Below are 21,638 nucleotides of genomic sequence, written 5' to 3' on the forward strand. Positions count from 1 at the left end.
TGTTTTATGTATGTTGAGAGATTACAAATTCACTTAAATGACTTCTGAATTCATAACTAGTCGTCCTAATACCTGACAGAGCAGGAGCATTGCCATCTTGGACAAGCCTCTCATTCTAAAGTTTACCTTAATAAAAGAGTCGCCTAAATCCAAAGGGCATCAGCCTAATGGCTAAGGTCAGGATAACCATAAACCACAAGTGACATCTCCAGCCAGAAACATTCCAAACTCCTCCCTGAGCAGAGACATACTAGCACCCAGACAACCCCCCCACCGGCCGGGAAGACGCCAATCTTGAGACAACCCTACTCCAAGTCAGAAAGATGTCTGTCCCAAGATAACCTCCCCTCTCCCCAGAGACATTCCAACCCCGTGACAAAACTTCCCCCTCACACAGAGACATTCCAACCCTGTGATAAAACTTCCCCCTCACATAGAAACATTCCAAGCTTCTAATAAGCCCCCTCACCCTAAAACCAATATAAACTCTTAGTCTGTAAGAGAAAGTGCTCCTGACTGAAACTGGCCAGATGCCCCTCTCATTTTTTATTTAAAGTAAACCTGTCTTTAACTTCCAGCTGTATTTTGTGTTTCTTTCCTCTTTAACTCTTACAATACCATTTATTGAACCATACATGGTCCTTTTTGATGTAAGAGTTAAAAAGAAATTGTTTAGGCAGATAGCTTAAGGAAGTCCTTAGTAAGGTTTTCCTTTTAATGAAAAGCAGTCCCCAAATCATTTCTTTTCTAACAAACTGCAGCCTTTAAAATCGATCTGCAGACACAGATAAGCAAGCTGGAAACTTGCACGGGTGAATGCCAGTAGCTGTGCCAATAGGAGAAGGCTACCTGGGGGCTAGGCATGTTCAACCTGGTGGCTCCATCTTCTCTTTTTGTCAACCACGTGTACAGTAAGGGGCAGGCAACATGGCGCCTGCCAGATAGATATTCCATCTGCGTAATAAAAGATTAGGATTGGGTGGTCACCTTCTTCCTGTGCTATGCAAATGGCACACCTAGTCTAGCCAATCTGTGGACCCTATGTAAATCAGACACCGCCTCCTCAAGCTCCTCTATAAAACCCCATGCATTTCAGTACAGAACCGGAAGATTCACTGAAGGCCCCCTCTCTCTCTGTAGGGGAAAGAGCTATTCTCTTTTTGCTTTCTGTTGCCTGTTAAAACTCTGCTCTTTTTTTTTTTCTTTTTTGAGACAGAGACTCACTCTGTAGCCCAAGCTGGAGTACAGTGGTGCGATCTTGGCTCACCGCAACCTCTGCCTCCTGGGCTCAAGCGATTCTCGTGCCTCAGCCTCCAAGTAGCTGGGACTACATGCTACATTTTAGTTTTGTTCCCTCACTTTGCTTTTGTGTCCCCTTTTCTCTCTGTCTCCTCCGTCATCTCTCCCTTTACCTCATTTTCAGGGTGTATGTGTCTGTACACTCATACACAGTTCCTGTATCTCGTGATGGTAGGGTGGGTGCCTGTATCTTTGTCTCTCTGTAACTTTCTGAATGTTTATGTCTTTTTTCTGTTACTGACTCTAATTTTCTCCATTTTTCTCTTTCTCTCCTTCTGTCTCTTTCCAGATAAATGAAATGCTACCTGAAGTTGACTGTTGTCTGTTATAGCAACATCCAAAGGACAAACCAAGAAACTAAGTATTCCACAGCACAGTCACTGAAACATAAACCGAACCACTGCATTCATAACTCTGAAGGCAGCCCTGCTCTTGACCACATAGATCCTTTATGCTTTTATCATCACAACTTTGGAGAACAACTTCAACTACTGTTTTGAAAAAGTGTTAATGCATTGATTACTAATAGAGGTTTGGGGCAAAAAACACTTACCTCTTCATCATTTTTGCCTCCTCCTTACTGGAAATAGAATTGGGACCAGCATTTAACAACAGGTAGAAAAAGGGAATATTCCTGGCTCAGACTTCCCAGATACTATTCAGACAATCTTGAAGAGATTTGGGAAGTCTCAATACCTCACAGTTTTTAGAGTTTTGACAGAGCAGAGACCTATTTTTCAGCGTGAAATCAAGGCCAAATAGCCTGGAAAAGTAGATGATGGTAGAACTTGCATTTCATGTTCCTTCTTTGTGGAAAGGATGAAAAACCATCAGTGATAATTTCCAGTCTCAGTTGCAGGGAGGGGTCTGGACATGAATCAGGTCCTGCTGATGAGAAGCACTTGAAGAGTGGGGAGGCAGAAGAAGAGGGGGTTGTCTTCCTGACAAGCATGCTCTGGCTGCAGGTTGACATGGCTGGCCTCAGCCTTTCCCTTTCTAGGCTCCGACTTTGTGGGTGTGAGGCTTTCAGGGATACCAGCCGCAGCAGTGGGAGCAGCAGCTCCAAAACTCTGAATGCTAGCTAACTGGTGTGACTTTGATACAGTAGTGGCTGCCTGACTTTAGTTTGTTCCATATGCTTGGGACAGGCCTGCTTTCTACCCATTGTACCAGTCCTCTTCACTCTAAAACCTGCTCTTAGTGGCCCTGCTCTGTTGCCTGCCACTGCTGCCTGGCCCCAGTGGTTCGCTGCACCGTAAAGACAGATGCCAGACGCCGGGAACTCACGCCTCCAGACACTGTCCAGCCAAGGCTCCGTGGTTCTGGCCTACAGTGATGGTCTGCACATCTCCTGCATCCTCGTGTGGCTGAAGGAACAAGGCTATGATGACATTGCCTACCTGGCCAACACTGGCCAGAAGGAAGACTTCAAGGAAACAGGAAGGCGGCATTGAAACTTGGGGCCAAAAAGGTGTTCATTGAGGGTGTCAGCAGGGAGTTTTTGGAGGAGTTCCTCTGACCAGCCATCCAGTCCAGCACACTGTATGAGGACCACTACCTCCTGGGCACTTCTCTCACCAGGCCCTGCATCGCCCGCAAACAAGTGGAAATCGCCCACTGGGAGGGGCCAAGTATGTGTCCCATTGCTCCACGGGAAAGGGGAGCGATCAGGTCCAGTTTGAGTTCACCGGCTACTCACCAGCCCCCCAGATAAAGGTCATTGCTCCCTGGAGGATGCCCGAGTTCTACAACTGGTTCAAGGGCCGCAATGACCTGATGGAATAGGTCAAAGCACCATGGGATTCCCATCCTGGTCGCTCCCAAGAACCCGTGGAGCATGGACAAGAAACTCATGCATGTCAGCTAGGAGGCTGGAATCCTGGAGAACCCCAAGAACCAAAAGCCCCCAGGTCTCTACACGAAGACCCAGGACCTGGCCAAAGCCCCCAACACCCCTGACATTCTCGCAATCGAGTTAAAAAAGGGGTCGCCGTGAAGGTGACTGACGTCAAGGATGGCTCCACCTACCAGAGCTCCTTGGAGTTCTTCACGTACCCGAACGAAGTCATGGGCAAGCACTGCGTGGGCCCGATTGACATCGTGGGGAACCGCTTCATTGGAATGAAGTCTCAAGGTATCTAGGAGGCCCCAGCAGGCACCATCCTTTATGACACTCGTTTAGATATCGAGACCTTCACCATGGACCAGGAAGTACACAAAATCAAACAAGGCCTGGGCTTGAAATTTGCTAAGCTGGTGTATACCGGTTTCTGGCACAGAACTGAGTGTGAATTTGTCTGCCACTGCATCGCCAAGTCCCAGGAGTGAGTAGAAGGGAAAGTGCAGGTGTCCGTCTTCAAGGGCCAGGTGTACATCCTCGGCCAGGAGTCCCCACCGTCTCTCTACAATGAGAAGCTGGTGAGCATGAACGTGCAGGGTGATTATGAGCCAATTGATGCCACCGGGTTCATCAACATCAGTTTCCTCAGGCTGAAGGAATATCATCGTCTCCAGAGCAAGGTCACTGCCAAATAGCCCCCTGTACAATGAGGAGGTGGGGCCTCCTCAATATGCAGCACCCCCAAGTACAGGTGCTAGTTGTTGTGATAATTTGTAATTGTGACTTGTTCCTCCCAGCTGGCAGCGTAGTGGGGCTGCCAGGCCCCAGCTTTGTTCTCTGGTCCCCGTGAAGCCTGCAGACGTCATCACTGAAGGGAAGGGTGTGGGGCAGCTGTGGTGGGGAGCTATAAAATGACAAAAGATAACTGCCCCCCCAAAAAAACAACTGCTCTTAGTTTGGACAGTAAACTTAGTAACCCTATCTCTAATTCTTCCAATAATTTTGTAAGTACCTAATTATCTGCATTTAAATTCTTTCTGTTTGAAACGCCTAGAGTAGTTACTGTTTCCTTTATTGAATGCCAGCTGATGTCAAACACAGACAAAACCAGATGGTGGTTAAAGGTGATAAAGACAGATTTTATTCAGTACTAACTCTTGTAATAGGGGAGACTAGCCAATGTAACCTGAGCTCAACTCTGCTGTAACAAAAGGTGGAAGACTTTTTAAATATTGGGGTGTGCTGAAGGAAAAACACTGACGTGTGTGGGGCATTTGGTCGGTGTCACTAGGCTATCTAGGTTTGCTACTTGGTGCTTATCTGGAGGAGAAACAAACTTCTTGCATCTTTATTACAGGAGAGGTTGTGCAAGCTGGAGCAAGGGGCTGCAGATGTTAGATCCTTACCTTCACACGGAGAGGAAGAGTTATCTCCCTAATGCTTGCATTTCAGAGAGATGGCTCCCAGGTCCTTGAGGAAACAGTTTTGCGTGGTAGAAGATTTATATCTCGAGGGCAGAGAAAGGATTTATAATTGCAAGCTTTCGCAGACATTTTAAGAGGGAGCTGAGGTCATAGTAGGAACAAAATCTTAATCTGCTAGAAGTCATACTAGGGTTTGGTCAAGAACAGAGTCTTTGTCATGAATGTACCTGAGATCACGAGATTTTTCCTTGAATTACTTTGGGTATATACCATACCTCACAAGGCACGGTATATGGAACTTGATTTCAGCAGTCATCTTTCTTGAAAATGACTACCAGAGGATCAGTGTGACCCAATTTCCAAGACCAAGAGGCACCCAGAGTGAGAAGCATTGGTGTACATATTTACAAATATAAAACAGTCTTGTCCTTTTGTATTGCTAGGAATAGCATTTTCTATTTGTAATAAAAACAGCTGTTCTTTTTCTATTGGGTTTTGAAAAGATATTTACTTTAATCTCTTTTTTCATTTTGAGACGGGGTCTTGCTCTGTCACCCAGGCTGGAGTGCAGTGGTACAATATCGGCTCACTGCAACCCCCACCTCCTTGGTTCAAGCGATTCTCTTACTTCAGCCTCCCGCGTAGCTGGGATTACAGGCACGTGCCAGCATACCTGGCTGATATTTGTATTTTTAGTAGCGATGGGGTTTCACCATGTTGGCCAGGCTGATCTCAAACTCCTGGCCTCAAGTGATCCACCTGCCTCGGCCTCCCAAAGTGTTGGGATTATAGGCGTGAGCCACTGCGCTGGCCTACTTTAAACTTTATCACCTCAATTTCTACTCATCCACATCCATTCCAACCAAGTAGAGAGGCAGTAAAGAATGATTAAAATATTATAGCTTGTGAATATAATGCAGACTGTGTGGGATCTTGTTTGTGACCTGAACTTTGAAAAGGGGCCTAAGGCACTGCTATTCCTGTGACCGAGCCTCCACATTAAGCTTCCTGGCATTCTTTCTGAGTCTGGCCTGCTGGGGATTGCCAATTCTGTGTGCGTTTCTGATCAGCCGTCAATATTTCAAGGCAAGAATTTTGGGACAGAGGTGATGTGTATTCCAAATCTCTAAATCATTTCCACTCAATACTCATTATTATAGATGGAAGAATTTATTTGTTCTATGAAAGAGGCACAAAGCACATTTGATTATACCACTTTGCCTGACACTTGATTTATTTTACCAGTAGATGTGTTTTTAAAAATAGAAAGCAAATTATTATGCCTGACTGACTTCAAAGCCTTCCCATCATTCCAATTAGCAACCATGTTGCTCCCATGGAGGAGAGAGAGGGGCTGAGGGTATGTGGGAGTGAAAAGGAGACAGGTAGGAGGGGAGAAGGAGTCAAAGAAACGACAAGGAAGGGCAAGTTGCCAGGAGCTCAATGGTTTGAAATTCTAGCCTGGATGCATTCCTTATTGTAGTTCCTCAACTAAATGAAAGCTTGCTTGTCTTGGAAAGAAAATTAAGAAGGTTACAGTACGAAGGTACCAAGTAAAAGATCAGACACATTCCAAGGTGACTGGACTAGAATCCACAGAAAATATTTTCGTAAAACATTTTCCACAGTCAGTTCCTTTGTAAAAACATGATTTGGAGAGAGTGGTATAAACACATAAAAAACACAAGCATTTCAATATTGGTTATTTTCCTCTTGATTTTGATTTTATTTTGAGGAGGCTGGAGAATGAAATAACTTCTTCGGAAACAGCTTAAACAAGTCAGTTCAAGACAATCTCTGGTAAGAACTAAATTATTTACTACTTTAATTTTCATAAGCTTTCTCACCATTAGTTTCATCTTCATGTATTATGTTTTTGTTGGACCAAAAAATTCAAGTATTTTGTTTTTCTTTATGCACATTTGATTTCTGAATTCTTTGTTTCTCTATGTAAGAGAGTAAAATAATCCCCAGACTAAGCCATTCTGCTAAGAACTTGGAATGCCTTGTTTTGACTTCCTGTGCTGAACTCTGTTTTAGTGTGCAGACTAATTTCCTTTGAAGAATGCTCCTCAGGCCCCAGTGCTTTTCCTGAGTTTCTGATGTGTCAAACTTATTTTCTCACTGGACCTTAAGGACTATCTAGGCTTATTGTTAAGAATTACAGATAACCCAGGAATCTGCAAATACTATAACTGACATATACAAAATGAATCATACTTACTCTTTAGAATTGCATGGCTTATCACCTAATGCATTTTAAGGCACTACTATATTTTCTTCTTTTCTTCCTTTCTCTCTCTGCTTTCCTTCTTTCACTCATATACATCACAGTTACTATCAGCCACATTGATAGTAGCTGGAGACAGTGAAAGGCAAAGCAGCGTGGAAATATCACTAGCAAATCTGTAAGCTTTACCAGAAAAACAAAGGGCGGAATCCATAGACATACCCAATTACTAAAAATCAGATATCATAGGAAAATGTCAGTGGAGATATAGCCCCAGAAACTGTGCTGCAAACAGCCATCGTTTGAAAATGGAGAATATGCCTTTTATAAGGTCTTCTTAGCATAAGAGGTATATTTGTGAATATCATGACTAGAACACATTTTCAGCTAAGTAAAAGGTGACACTTCTTTCTTCCTCCCCTTCTCTCACCACTAACCCCACTAACTTAGTAGTTAACCCCATTAACTTCCTTAAATTTGCCCATTACCACTGACTATGAAGGAAGCTTTTGTCTTAGTTATAATCCCTCAAAAGTGGAACCGGAAAGAAGTACTCGGAGGTGGGTAGTTTATCTGGGGGTATTCTGGATGCATAAAAGAAGGAGCTAAGAAAGTGAGTGAAGACAGGGAGTATGAACCTAGAACAAACAAAAAGGTCAAAATCTAGTTCAAAGAGAGTGTATTCAAGCCTAAAGGTTGAGAAGGGCCACCCAGGAGCATAGATTCAAGTTGCTCAGGATATACATTTTGGTTAGCAGCCTTTAAAAGCGAGTTTTTAAGGAAAAAGAAGAGGCAGTTCCTAAGTTGTTTACCAAGATCTACGTTAAGATTACTAAAGTTATTGGTAGGCTGTACATTGTTCTTTGTATCACATATTCCCGGAATTTGAAGATTGTGGGTGAGACCGTGCATCCTGAAAAAGATGTTTTTAAACAATTGCCTCCAGGCATGGGTTCAGGTGCTGGACTGAACCATGTTTCTTAGTGCCTGGGAAGTTTTGTATACCCCAGGTAGCTCAGACAGCTCTGAGCTATTTTTCTTTTCTCAGGAGAAAAGCCACTTGAGGGTGCATTCATAGAGGTGGGTTACCTATTTGGCAATAGGGTTCTGTCTAGCTGGGGACATGCTCAGGAACTTAGACTTGTTCTGCTGAGGGACAAGGAAATTGTGGTATTTGTCCACCTACTCCCTCTCCTCATTTGTTGAGGGTTGCTCTTTGTGTTGAATTCCTAGCATTTCCAGATTGCTTACAAGTATGGATTGAAAGAGCCTTGCTTATAGTAGCTTTGCACCATATTATCAAGAATAGGAACTGCAAAGCACATCCAAAGGAGAATAAAGTTAAGAGTCTTACACTGCCAGCGGTGCATGCAAGTAGCCTAAGCAATCTCTCACAGGCGAGAGAGATCCCACAGGTGGAGAGACCAGACAGGGAAGGGTATTTGAGGTGGGAAGTTACCAATATGCCTGTTGTCCATGACAGCTACAGGAACTCAGAGTTGAGGCTGAAGGGATATGGAAGGGAGTGTGGCAACAGCATCTGCTGTGGTCCTTCATATCTTTAGATTTTTCACTTGGTGGAACTTGAACTACATTAAGATTGATGCTTCAAAGCTCCTTTAGTGGTTACTCTTGCTGGTGGTAAGTCTGCACATGCTAGGTGAAGTATGCCTTCATATATCGAACACACATGCTCTAAGTCTGCACTTGCTAGGTGAACTGTGCATTCATATATTGGAACAGTTGTAGAGACAACTATAAAAGTTTCCCAGTGTGAGCAGTAAGGGGAGGGTCAGGTCTTTATGTCCCAGAGCCCATCACCACCCTCAGTGCAGTCTGCCAGCATCTTGCTCCTTTAAGAATCTCATTTTCAGAGAAACATACTACAATGGTGAGTGAAATTATTCTCTGTAAAACTGCTTAGAGATTCTTACAGGAACTATTTTCCCTGTATTTAAAACAGTGAAAAAAAACTTTAAAAAATAATATTTCCTTGGCAGTTACAAACTACTTATTGACATAACCATATTAACTTCTATATAATCATATTATTATATATGTAATAAATATAGTTAAAATCATTAGCATAAAAATACATTTTAGGGTGGGTAAAATAGGGTGGTCAAAGCTATCATTTACATCTGAATAGTAATAAGCTGTTAATAGTTCACCCAACAAACCAGTGATAGCAAGATAAAATGTAATTCATAGGCAAAAAAGACAATACCTGCTGCACAGTTTAGGAGGCTTTACCATAAATAGTGCATAAGAATCGAGATAATGATTTTGTTATTATGACGGATAAGGTAAACCCAACCAAATTCCAAGATCTGTATGCATTTAGAGAATATTCTTTTTAAAGAGAACGATTTTATGTGCAGTACCCACAGTTGGGGACTTATAAGTAAATGGACATTTTTCAATTCTGTGCTGTCTTCTGTATATTCTCTTTATGTACAGGCAGAAATTAATTCAGCAGCTAGTCAAGATCACCAACTACGTGTAGTGGTCTGTGCTACTAAAAATAGTTCTACAGTATTTAACTTACACTTAATATTTGGTATCTGGTGCTGACACAATCTATAACTGGGGAGAATTATGAGGAAGATCTGACAAATTTTTCTTGAAATAGGGTGAGCAGGAGGAATATTTGGTATATTTCTCCTGTGGAATAGTTTATTCTTTTCATGCTTATTTAATGTCTATTATGTACATCATTAAAGATGTAAAGATAATAGAACATGGTACTTTTGTTTGGTGAATTCAGTCCCTTGGGGGAGACAAACATGCAGTCTTTTTGCATCTTATTTCCTGTTGCTTGGTGACAAAAATGCATTCTCTTACATGCCTCTGAGGTTAGACCCAAGTGACTAAAGCCCTGATAAACATTTTCTTGGGTTAAGATTTTAAAATTACATTTTCAGAAAGATTTAACCCAAAAACACTACTTTAGTGCATTTTGTTTATTTCTCATCTTTGAAATGAGCGATTGGACTTGCTGCTATTTAAGTTCTCATATAGCTATAAAGAATTCTACATTGCAATATAGATGGGTTAGGGTACAGTGGAAAAGTCTCACAAGAAAAAGAAAATAAGTCTCCCAACCTGAAGATCTTCTATGACCACATAAATAATACTATGTACATTAGAGTACTTTTACTCAGGCCTAATGAGAATTTTCTAGGAGTACACAGCTATGAAGTTTGACATTTGAATTATTCACCCGAATGAATCAACCTGAATTTTTAATATTTTAATTTATACCTATATTACACATTCATGTTACTTAGAAAGTTTACACAATTGCATATTGAAACCTGGGGAAAACAAAGGCAGTAGATTTCACTTTATATTTGTCAGATGTAGTGCATTCCTGGCATGCATATGATTAAATAATTTGGGGCAATTGTGCTTTGGATGTAATCAAGAACATAAAATTTGTCAGCGGTAGATGAGCTGTAGGAACTGGCTATGGCAGACCCCTGGGAGAGATAAATGTTTTATTTTGTCGTGTTTGGTATGCAGCGTCATTTTGATTTTTATTAGATTAGTCTTTTCTTTTGACTTCTTTTCTTGCAGGCTCTTTCTGAAGGCAACATTATAAGGCTTCAAAAATAGCACAGTGAGCCAAGAGAAACTGCGAAGACACCGCTGTGGGATGGTGATTTGGATATAAAATTCTCTGAGCCAGGGGACATGTTTATGACTAACTCACGTCAGACTCACTCATTTAGTATTGGCACTATTTCAAGTAAAAAAGAATTCTCTTTTTCTAATCTTTCAGAAGATATTATTAATTTAAAAGATAGTTAAAAGGTGCCATGAGGTTGAGGACAAAAGCAGATGGCATATTCCAGTGTGTGTTTCTGTCCCCTGACATGGAATGGTCAGTGGGAATCCTGTGATTATTTTTTGCAGGGTATGATAAGCTGTTGGACCATCTTAGATAACCATCTAGACCCTGGAGCCATTGTAGTTTGGGTAAGAATGCTTAAGTAAGGGGTGGGGGATAGAGAAGGATGTTTTGGGGAGGGCTATCAATATTCTTTCTATGCTTTTGCACCCAAGTACCCGGGAAATCTTCTAAGACTATGTTTATGCAGTACCTTCTATATGTTAGACCACTGTGCCATGCACCTTCTTATGTTCTCCTATTTAATCCTTTCAGCAAACTCCTGTCCCTGCAACCCCAAGTTCCCCAAGTTTTACCTGTCTGAGGGCAGAGATGAAGTCCTATTAATACTAACACCCAAATTTCAATGATCCTTTGCCCCTCCCTGTGTGAGAGCAGCCCTTCTAGTCTTCCTCCATGTCTGTGTCAGGAGGGTCAGAAGCAAGGCTGCTTCCTTTTTTCCAGGCTGACTCCTGCCTTGCTGTGGTCAGCACTCCTCCTGCTGGAAATGCTTTCTCTGAGCTTTACTGCCAACTAGATCTTCAATGGGCTGGGAGCCGCCCTTGGACCCCTTTGCCCAAGGTCTGAATTGAGGGCAGTGGCAGCATGGGGTGCTGTAAAGGGCAAGAAGGATTCAGTTTAAAGGATGACTGCATTCCACCTCTGTGCAGCCCCTTGAAGTACACAGCTGATGTACACGGCTTGTACTACTAATTCCCAGCTCCATCTCCCCTGCCTCCCTCTGCCCCACCAATTATTGCTTGTCAAGCTTCTGTTCCTAACTCCTCTTTTCATAGGGACTCAGGTCATGGGAGGAGACACAGGCCATGTCTCTTTAGTCTCTTCCTCTTCCCTATCCCTTCTTCTTTCAGGCATCCTAGCGCTGTCCTTTCTCCTCTACTTAGCCTTCATTCTTTAGATCGAAGATCAAAAACTCTCAAGCATTTCAACTCATGCAGTGAACATCTGAAGGGATCACGGATCCACCAGTTCCATGGATTACCATACTCATTCCACAGATGACCCACTTGGGAATCAGCTGGGGAAACCAGTTAAAAGAGTTCCCGAGCTGTGATGGAAACACAGGGCAGTGACCCCAGAGGGCACCCCACTTTCCAATGCACAGGCTTAGACATTTCCTTGTTTCTGACTCAGCTTACTTTAGAAAGAAGACTTTTGTCATCAAAAACCATTCTCTGCACCTAATATTTAATGATTCTGAGGAAAGAGAAATAAGAAGCCTAGAAAACTATTCTGAATTATAATGCTGGAAAACTTCATGTTATTTGAAAATTAATCATATGCAGGGGTACTGGAAGGCATCATACCAAGAAAATAGTACCTACAGAACAATGGAATCTGTCAGGAGAAACTTCCATTTTTTTATGGCACTTTGAAGGAAGTAGTGATTTATTATTTCCAGATATATGATTAATTTTTAAATGTTTTTAATTGTGTGTTTTATGCTTTGTTGAACAATGCACTTTAATCTACACATTGTAATTTGCTGGAACATCTGAGTTTGCTTCACAGCTCAACTCTTGCAAGTTTCACGAAGGATACTGTGGTGCCCTGATCTCTGGCCACGGCTCTGTGGTCTGTGCTGTACTCTGCAGCCTATGACAGCTTACAACCACATTTATAGTAGAGAGGCCAAGACCAACTGCAGTTTCCTTCTCTTCACGCCTTTGAAAATGTTTGCATTGTAACTGCCACTCTTACTCCCACTGTGCTTAATGCCCCTGACAAAATATTAAGGCACCAGAATTAAGACAAAATATTAAGGCACTGTTTAATAGTAGTACAAACTGTAACACCTTATTGATGCTTTTAACTTTTAAAGCACTTTGCTCACATGATCATATTTTATGCTGATAACAATTCTATAGCTCGTAGCTGTGACACATACGGGTTTGTTGTGAGTCATGCCCCAAATCCTCTATGTTGTTGGTGTCCTGACTCACAATCCTGAGCTCTTTCATTGGACTCTGCTGACTTTAACAGATATGATCAGAGGCCTTGATAGAATGACTTGGTTAATATTTCTATCATGTTGAAAAGTCATTTAGAAAACGCTGACAGCAAATTAGTCATTTGTTTTTGCATTTATTAATTAAAAAATATTTTAAAACATGTATTTAGGTCTGTGGATATATCTAGGAAAAAACAGTAAAAAGAAACCTTCATTCTTATGGAGTTTATATTCTAGCAAGCAGTGAGTCCATATGCAAGCCAAATAAGTTGGATATATAATATGCAACATGATGATGGTGCCGAGAGAAAAATAAAGCAGGGATGGGGTTTGCATTAGGCTGCAATTTTAGACAAGGTGCCCAAGGGTGGCCTCACTGAGATGACATTTGTGTAAAGACACAAAGGAGGTTAGGTTTATATAGTTCATCTGATCTCTTATAATGTTTGAATTGCCTTCATATTTATAATGTCATTTGGACTTCACCAGGGAGAATATTTACAGATGAGAAAAATAAGTGTCAAGGATTTCCTAAGTTCATGCAGCTGATTAGGGTCCAAGCTGGACATAGAAGTAAAAAAAAAAAAAAATACCCCAACTCTGGTCCCTGTGGTTTCTATTGTTCAAACTCTGCCTCTATAAAACAAGACTGAACATCTTTAGTGGTTCATAGAAAAATGGGTTTGATGTTTTTATAATACAATTAAAAACCCCACTATTTTAATTAAGAATGCAGAAATTAAAGTCTTTTAAGAACTTTTATCACACTTGAGTCATATTCAATTACTCAAATTTGGTATAATTAATTGTTTTAACAACTTTTCATTTTGTCTACTTAAATTCAATTACATAAATTTTATTAAGTACCTGCTATGTGAGCCAGAAATTGTTCTGTCCTATGAACAAAAGAGAAGGCTAAAAAAAGCCTGCGTAGTCAAATGAGCTCTCAAGGAATTCAGTTGAATACTTTTTGTGATCATGACAAGTTAAACCCTTGAGGTCCTCATTCTTGGGGTCTTGGTTCTGGGGATGGCCTATGAGACACAAATCATTTTTATTCTGTATCCTCTTTCTAGGTACAAATCTTCAGGAGGTGGGTCCTCTGTTCTGGCTTGTAAAATCTCAGAAATATGGGTGTGGCTAATTGTTCCTGTTAACGTTTTTCTTAAGATCACTGGAAAACAAAATACATAAAGATGTTCCCTAGCCCCTTTGATGCACATGACAAATAACAATGCTTTTGGTAAATGAAAAAATTCCTTAATTGATTGCATTTTTAAGAAGGAGAAGAATGAAGAACACAGCTGCAGTTTTCTTTCCATAGTACTGAGCACTTTATGCAGGTTTTTTTTTTAAAGCTGAGTAAATGGGCAAGTTTTACTGGATTTGCACATTGCTCAGAATTTTGTGGTACCTAACAGGCAGCAACTTGGCAATGGTTTTCTAAGTTGCTGGATGGCACTGTATTCAACCTGGCCTCATCACCAGGCCTATGGGGGAACTGTGAACAAACAGAGGATGCATTATTAAGTCTACCTCCTTGTTGTCAAGGCAGCTGGAAATTGCGTTTTTACCAAGCCCCTTTGAAGAACAACCACTTCATTAGGCAACTCGTCAACATCAACTGTACATCCTATAGAGTTCTTGAAGCCTCCTAGTTTGCCTTTCTCCTTCCCCCAAAAAATAAGCAATTTTCTCTAACTCTGCCCACTGTTGTCCCTGTTTACTGAATTAGAATTGCCAGGTTTGGTAAGTGGCCTCCTGCAAACGTTGCAGCCACAAGTGGTTCTTGTCGCTCAGCTGCTGCGGCTCCCATGGCAACAGACGTGTTTACATTCACAACATTATTCACCTTTTTTTTTTTTCCACCTTTGCAATTCAGGAAGAAGAAAAACGGACACGTGAAAAGGGAAGATAGTGCCTTGAAAAGGGACAGGAAAGGAAGACGATTTTTAATTAGAAGAATTAATAAAATATTCAATACAGTGGAGCATGTTTGCTTTTAGAGGAAAGCAGTGAAGGCGGGGGCTGGTGGCTTTGTGAAAAGGGCTAAAATATTTTAAAGTCAGGAATAAACAGATCTTACTTCAGGCTTGAATAGAGATAAAATAGTCTATATTAAGAAGGTAAGAAGTGCTCTGAACTCAACTCAAGGGAAAGATTATACATGAAGAGAGTGGTTTTCACATTCTCCCATAAAGTTCTTCCTCCCTGATCTTAAGATCTTTGGACTCTATGGCTGAGCTGGTGGAAATGAATAGTTTGGTACTGACATGCTTCAAACAGTGCAGAGCAGGATGAATGCAGTTTCTCTGTGAAACCCCTTGGTTTCTGACTATGCTCTTTGTGTGTGTTTCCATAACTTACACTTAGGGTGAGATAACTTGTGGTTTGAGGAAAGTCCTGGTTATGCCTTGGGTCTGAAGTGTTTCTACTCATTTATACCTGGAAATGGAAGCTGCAACCCATTTTTATCCCTGTGAGTGTTCTGTAGCTCACAGATAAGTAGGCCAGTTGCAGGCAACAGAGTGCCATAAAATCATTTTTCTTCATGCAGCTGAACAGGAGCTAAAAAATTTAAAATATGAGTAAGCTATTAACCTCTACTTAATTCACTCTTTAAGGAGGTGGGTACTGGGGAGGATTCTTTGATTTTCTTGAGTCAGGTGGTGACAGGAAAATGCAGAGATAAGGGGTAGATTGCTGGGGTATAAATCTACCAAGAAAAAAGACATCTGACAGACAACTAATATCCAGAATCTATAAGGAACTCAAACAAATTAGCAAGAAAAAAACCAAACAATCCTATGAGAAAGTGGGCTAAGGACATGAATAGACAATTCTCAAACGAAGATATACAAATGGCCAACAAACAGATGAAAAAATGCTCAACATCACTAATGATCAGGGAAATGCCAATCACAACCACAGTGTGATACCACCTCACTCCTGCAAGGATGGCCATAATAAAAAAAATAAAAAAAAAGACGTTGGCATGAATATGGTGATAAGGGAACACTTTTACACTGCTAATGGGAATGTAAACTAGTGTATAACCACAATGGAAAACAATGTAGAGATTCCTTAAAGAACTAACCGTAGAACTACCATTTGATCCAGATCCAGCAATCCCTCTACTGGGTATTTACCCAGAGGGAAAGAAGTCATATGAAAAAGATACTTGCACATGCATGTTTATAGCAGCACAATTCACAATTGCAAAAATATGCTCATCAATCAATGAGTGGATAAACATTGTTATATATATATATGCACACACACAATGGAATACTACTCAGCCATAAATAAGAGTGAATTATTGGCATTTGCAGCTACCTGGATGGAACTGCAGACTATAATTCTAAGTGAACTAACTCAGGAATGGAAAACCAAACATCGTATGTTCTCACTTGTAAGTGGGAGTTAAGCGATGAATATGCAAAGATATAGGAATGATACAATGCATTTTGGGGGCTCAGGGGAGAGAGTGGAAGGGAGGAGAGGGATAAAAGGCTGCAAATTTGGTTCAGTGTATACTGCTTGGGTGATGGGTGCATCAAAATCTCACAGATCATTACTAAAGAACTTACTCATGTAACCAAATACCACCTGTTCCCCAAAAACCTATGGAAATAAAAAATTAAAAGAAAATAAAGTTAGTAATAAAAATGCAAAGAAAATAATACTTGTAATTGCTGTGTGATGCAATTCCCCTTTGCTGACTTACCAAGCAGTCTTAGTGAAGACCTTGGTATTTTTCAGTGTTTATTTTTGAAGTTGAATTTTTCTTTTTCAGTTATGTCATTATGGTGATATTGGCAATAAGGTAAACTTTGAGTTTTTCTTATCCATATTAACTGTCAAAACAAATTTCTTGGCATCCCACATTGATAGAACTTAACTTGATTGACTCGGTTTTTCTAGAAAATTGTGTGAGTATCTCAAAATCAATCCATTAGGCTTGAATTTTACACAGTATCCATGCCTTGTTATTTTAGTTTACTGCCTCTCTGTCTCCTTAGAAATGTTTCCATTTCTGAAATCTCAGAGCCATCCCTGAATCCTTCTATCTAAGCTCAACCTATTTCTGTATCAGTCTTCTCCACTTCATTAAAAGGCATCAACATCCTCCTAGTGGTTCCCCTTCCCCAAAGCATCAGCTTTTGTGGTAGGTAACAGGTGTCTATAAATTGTTTGTAGCTCCTCTCATCAAAAGTAATAATCTGTTTCTCAGCTCCTCAAATCTGGACTAGCTTTGTGATCCTTTGACTAGTAAAATGAAGTGAAAATGATATTGTATGAATTTTAAGCCTAGACCTTTAGAGATCTTGCAGCTTCCATTTTCCCCATTGCAGTGTTTCTCAGCCTTGGCACTATTGCCATTCTGGGCCAGATAATTCTTTGTGGTTGAGGCCTCTTTTTTGTATTGTAGGATGTTTATCAGCATCCCTGGCCTCTATCACCAGATGCAAGTAGCAAGTACTGCCCTTCCCTTTCCCAAATTATAACAACCAAAATGTCTGTAGACATTGCCAAATACCTCTGGGGAATGGGGGCAAAATGGCCCCAGTTAAGGACCGCTGCTCTATTGGAATGCTGCTGCCATGTGAACAAGGCTGGGCTGGGTTGCTGGAAAACAAGAGTAGAGATGAGCAGTCCCAGCAGGGCCCTTCCAGCCTGGCCATCACACCAGCAGGCTACTCAAAGCAGCTGGCTAGTTGAGTGTGGCCTGAGGTTGAATTCAAGTTTGATTTGTTCCAAATGGTTATCCAATTGTTTCTGCACAACTTATTTATTTTTTGTTAGGTAGAGTATACATATATGTGTATGTGGTCTTTTTTTGGGCTGTCTATATTATGTTACTATTATTCCGTATTATTCCATTGGTTCACTCATCTTTGTATGTTTGTTGTAAAACTTGATGTGATAGTTTATGTCCTCTTACTAACACCACCACAATGACTACCTCTCCTTTTCCTTTTTTAATAGTGCACGTGCTATTCTTGATTCTTTGCATTCCCCATACATTTTAAAATCAACTTGTTATATTCTCCCCAAAATTTGTTGTGGTTTTGGTTGGTAATGCATGGAAACTATAAATCAATCTAGACAGACTGACATCTTTACAATATAAACGATTTCAATCTATGAACAAGATTTTTCTCCTACATTTTCTGGTCATCTTTAATTTCTCTCCATAAAATTTTATAATATTTAGTATAGCACTCTTATTGTATTTGTTCGATTTATTCTTAGAGAGTTGATAGTTTGATGCTATTTTAAATGGCATCATTAAAAAATCATATTCTTAGCATTCTGCAGCTGGAATATATAAAGGCAATTGATTTTGGTATTAACCTGTATCCAGACACACAGCTAAATTCAGTTATTTATCTTTTTTTTCTTTTTTCTTTTTTTGAGACGTAGTCTCATTCTATAGCCCAGGCTGGAGTGCAGTGGTGCAATTTCTGCTCACTGCAACCTTCGCCTCCCAGGTTCAAGCGATTTTCCTGCCTCAGCCTCCCGAGTAGCTGGGATCACAGGCATGTGCCACCACTCCCGGATAATTTTTGTATTTTTAGTAGAGACGGGGTTTCACCATGTTAGCCAGGTGGGTCTTGATCTCTTGACCTTGTGATCCATCTGCCTTGGCCTCCCAAAGTGCTGGGATTACAGATGTGAGCCACCGCACCCAGCCCAGTTATTTATCTTAATATTTTAATTTTAGATTCTTTTTGGATTGTTTTACATATATAGTCATAACATATGCAAATATCCTTAAAACATATTTCTCTTCATTACCTTACTTCACTTATTGGGAACTTGGTATAGTTTTATAGTGGTGAGTGGACTAGTTTTAATAGCTTGATATGAATAACCAGTAAGCTGAAATATTATATGTACATTCTTTTTATGTATCGGGCAAAATAATAATTCCCAACTTTGGAACATCTGGGAAGTTTTCTGTAAAATTCTAGATGATGGTACTAGTAAAACTTGTGTATCCTGCTACTACTTGGGAAAGACATCTGTTATTAGGTGAATTTTCTTTGGTATTGAGTTAATCATTTGAATCACATTCAAATTATTGAAATGTATATTAAGTGCCAGATGTTAATTGTTCATTTTTTGCTTTTATTATTAATTGACACACAGTAATTCTGCATATTTACAAGATACAGAGTGATATTTTGATACATGTATATGATGTGTAATGATCAAATCAGCATAATTAGCTTATCCATCACCTCAAATATTTATCATTTCTTCGTGTTGGGAACATTCAAAATCCACTCTTCTAATGAAAATATAAATTGTTGTTAATTATAGTCATTCTACAGTGCTATAGAACACAAGAACATATTCTTTCTATCTATCTCTATTTGCTATAATTTTGTATCTGTTAACCAAACTCTTTCCTCTTCCCCTTGCCAGTCTTTAGTAACTATATACCACTTTCTACTTCTGTGAGATCAACTTTTTTAGCTTCCACGTATGGGAGAGAACATGAGTTTATGTTTCTGTGCCTGGCTTATTTGGCTTCACGTAATGTCCTCCAAGCTCATCTATGTTGCTGCAAATGAAAGGATCTCATTTTTTATGGCTGAGTAGTATTCCATTGTGTATATGCACCACATTTTCCTTATCCATTCATCTGCTGATGGAAACTTAGGTTGATTCCATCTCTTGGCAAATATGAATAATGCTGCAATAAACATGGGAGTGCAGCTATCTCTTTGACATACAAATTTCCTTTCCTTTGGGTATATAACCAGTAGCAGAATAACTGGATCATATGGTAGTTCTATTTTTATTTATCTATTTATCTATCTATTTATTTATTTATTTATGACATGGAGTCTCACTCTGTCACCCAGGCTGGGGAGCAGTGGTGCGATCTTAGCTCACTGCAAACCTCTGCCTCCCGGGTTCAAGCAATTCTCCTGCGTCAGCCTCCTGGTTAGCTGGGATTATAGACATGTGCCATCATGCCCGGCTAATTTTTGTATTTTTAGTAGAGACAGGGTTTTGCCATGTTGGTCAGGCTGGTATCGAACTCCTGACCTCAGGTGATCCGCCCACCTCAGCCTCCCAAAGTGCTAGGATTACAGGTGTGAGCCACTGTGCCTGGTCTTATTTTTAATTTTTTGAGGAACTTCCATAATGTTTCCATAGTGGCTGTACTAATTTCCATTCCCACCAACAGAGGGAAGTAAAAGTGGCGTTTCCACCTTTCCACATCCTCACCAGCATTTGTTATTTTTTGTCTTTCTGATAATAGCTATTCCAACTGGGATCAGGTGTATCTCACTGTGGGTTTTTTTTGGTTTTGGTTTTGGTTTTTTTTTTAGTGTCTTGCTCTGTTGCTCAGGCTAGAGTGCAGTGGCATAATCTTGACTCACTGCAGCCTCTGCCTCCTGGGTTGAAGTGATTCTCCTGTCTCAGCCTCTGGAGTAGCTGGGACTACAGGCGCCTGCTACCACACCTGGCTAATTTTTGTATTTTTAGTAGAGATGGGGTTTCACCACATTGGCCAGGCTGGTCTCGAACTCCTGAGCTCTGGTGATCTGCCCACGTCAGTCTCCCAAAGTGTTGGGATTACAGGCATGAGCCACCATGCCCGGCTTCATTGTGGTTTTTATTTGCATTTCTCTCATAATTAATAATGTTCAGCATTTTTTCCTATACCCATTGGCTATTTGTATGTCTTCTTTTGAGATATGTCTGTTCAGCTTATTTGCCCATTTCACATTAAAATTATTATTCCTTTTTGCTTTTGAGTTGTTTGAGTTTCTTGTATATTCTGGATATTAACCCCTTGTTGGATGAATAACTTGCAAACATTTTCTCTTATTTTGCAGATTTTCTGTTACTCTGATGATTGTTTGCTTTGCTTTGCAGAATCTTTTTTAGTTCAATATAATCCTGTTTTTCTATTTTGGCTTTTGTTACCTGTGTATTTGAGGTCTTAGCCATAAAATCTTTGCTCAGTCCAATGTCTTGAAGAGTTTTTCCTATTTTCTTCTAGTAGTTTCATAGTTTTAAGTCTTACATTTAAGTCTTTAATCCATTTTATTTTGATTTTTGTATATGATGAGAGGGAGGGGTCTAGCTTTATTCTTCTGCATATGGATCTCCAGTTTTCCCAGTATCATTCTTTCTTGACTATTTTTTTTTTCCCACTGAATATTCTTGGCATCTTTTTCAAAAATCAGTTGACTATAAATATGTGGATTTAGTTTTTGGTTCTTTATTCTGTTGCATTTTTCTATGTGCCTGTTTTTATGTGGTACCATGCTGTTTTGGTTATGACAGCTTTGTAGTATATTTTGCAGTCAGGTAATGTGATGCCTCCAGCTTTGTTCTTTTTGCTCAATATTGCTTTGGCTATTTGGGGTCTTTTGTGGGGTTCACATGAATTTTAGGGTTGTTTTTTCTATTTCTGTGAAGAATGTCATTAGTGTTTTGATAGGGATTGCATTGAATCTATAGATTACTTTTAGCAGTACAGTCATTTTCACAATATTAATTATTTCAGTTCATGAACATGTAATGTTTTTCCATGTTTGGTCCTCTTCAATTTCTTTCATCAGTCTTTTATAGTTTTTCTTGTGCAGATGTTTTATACTTGGTTAAATTCATTCTTAGGTATTTTATTTTTTGTAGCTATGGTAAATGGGATTGCTTTCTTGATTTCTTTTTCAACTAGTTTGTTGTTGGTGTATAGAAATTCTACTGATTTTTGTATATTGATTTGGTATTCTGCAACTTGGCTGAATTTGTTTATCAGGTCTATTTTTTTTTTTTGGTGGAGCTTTTAGGGTTTTCTATGTATAAAATCATGTCATCTGCAAACAGGGACAATTTGACTTCTTTCTTTCCAATTTGGATGACTTTTATTTCTTTGTCTTGCCTAATTGCTCTGGCTAGAACTGTCAGTACTATGTTGAATAAAAGTGGTGAGAACAGACATACTTGTC

The 21,638-nt window shown here is 40.0% G+C and overlaps 1 pseudogene across 1 annotated transcript; it reads left to right on the plus strand.

Annotated features, from left to right (window-relative positions):
* The first annotated feature begins 2,564 nt into the window (after positions 1-2,564).
* LOC105521119 lies at positions 2,565-4,045 on the plus strand (annotated as a pseudogene). Its single transcript, XR_001003225.1, has one exon. The product of XR_001003225.1 is annotated as an argininosuccinate synthase pseudogene (transcript).
* Positions 4,046-21,638: the final 17,593 nt, after the last annotated feature.

Source organism: Colobus angolensis, unplaced genomic scaffold (assembly GCF_000951035.1).
Source record: "Colobus angolensis palliatus isolate OR3802 unplaced genomic scaffold, Cang.pa_1.0 Scaffold397, whole genome shotgun sequence".
Lineage (NCBI taxonomy): Eukaryota > Metazoa > Chordata > Mammalia > Primates > Cercopithecidae > Colobus > Colobus angolensis.